A 1,423-nucleotide genomic window follows, 5' to 3' on the forward strand; every position below is an offset into this window, starting at 1 on the left:
CACAAACTTCGAGTTACCATCAAACTGTTCAAGAGTAAGTCCTTCATGGACAATGTCCATGGTGGGATAGACAAGGTTGCTTCTTCGTGGACCCTTCGTGGGTGGATCCCTCCATGGACTCGCGCAACCGTTACCCTTTGTGGGTTGAAGTCTCCATCAACGTAGATGTATGATAGCACCACCTATCAGAACCACGCCAAAAATCTCCGTGTCTACATTGCGTTTGCCTTCTCCAAACCCTTCCATTTACCTTCATATGCAATGTTTTACTTTCCGCTGCTACAATCTTAGAATAGCATGTGTAGGTTGATTGCTTGACTTGTGCTAAGTTGCTAAAATCTGTCAAGACTTAAAATTGAGAAAATGCTAGATTTTTATTTGGTTAAGTAGTCTAACCATCCCACCTCTAGACCTACTGTCGATCCTACAAGGGAGAAAAACCAGTGGAAGGGGTGGTGAGAGGTGGGACGAAATAAAACCGGATGAAAAACACCATACCAGGCTACCAACTACTCTATTAGAAGTAGAGATTCTATTAGGAAACTTGTGATTGTCAATTAATATTAGAGATAATAATAAATGGCATAACGCCGGAATAGTGATTTGTTATGCGGGAATATCTAATTTTGTTTTGGAAGGTTATCAAGAAAAATCTTATGTCTATCTTTTAGGACGATGATCTCACATATATGATGCAATTTCTGAATTTTTAATTACCTTTTATTTATGTAATCGAATTGAATCAGCAGCTACCAAAGCACGCACGAAACAAGATCCCCTTAATGCGATTTGATTTTTTAATGGGAGGGAGAAAAACCAACGGGAGGGGTGGTGAGAGGTGGGACGAAATAAAACCGGATGAAAAAAGACCGGCTACCAACTCCTCCATTCAAAGTTCCGGAGGGAGTATTACAAACTATTTCAAATTCAAGTGAATGCAGCCGCTAGATAGAGATGTGGCGCCTGAATGCAAAGTTTCGGAGGTAGCATTACAAATTATTTCAAATTCAAGTGAATGCAGCCACTAGATAGAGACGTGGCGCCTGAATGCCTGATGTCCATATAAAGATTACAGCAAACCTTATACAGGACACATTTGTCCCAATTTCCCAACCGAAAATACTCTCTCCGTTCCCAAATAATTGTCTTTCTAGCCATCTCAAATAGACTACAACATACGGATGTATGTAGACATGTTTTAGAGTGTAGATTCACTCATTTTGCTCCGTATGTAGTCACTTGTTGAAATATCTAGAAAGACAATTATTTAGGAACGGAGGGAGTACATCACAGAGGGAGGGATGATCAATAGTTCTGTACTCGAGAGCGATCTAGCCCTACAAGCTACGCGTACTCTACATCTCCAGTTCTGACAAGACAAGAATACAGTTTGTATCTTGAACAATCACCGTATTATGGTACC

Source organism: Triticum dicoccoides, chromosome 5B (genome assembly GCF_002162155.2).
Source record: "Triticum dicoccoides isolate Atlit2015 ecotype Zavitan chromosome 5B, WEW_v2.0, whole genome shotgun sequence".
Taxonomy (NCBI): domain Eukaryota; kingdom Viridiplantae; phylum Streptophyta; class Magnoliopsida; order Poales; family Poaceae; genus Triticum; species Triticum dicoccoides.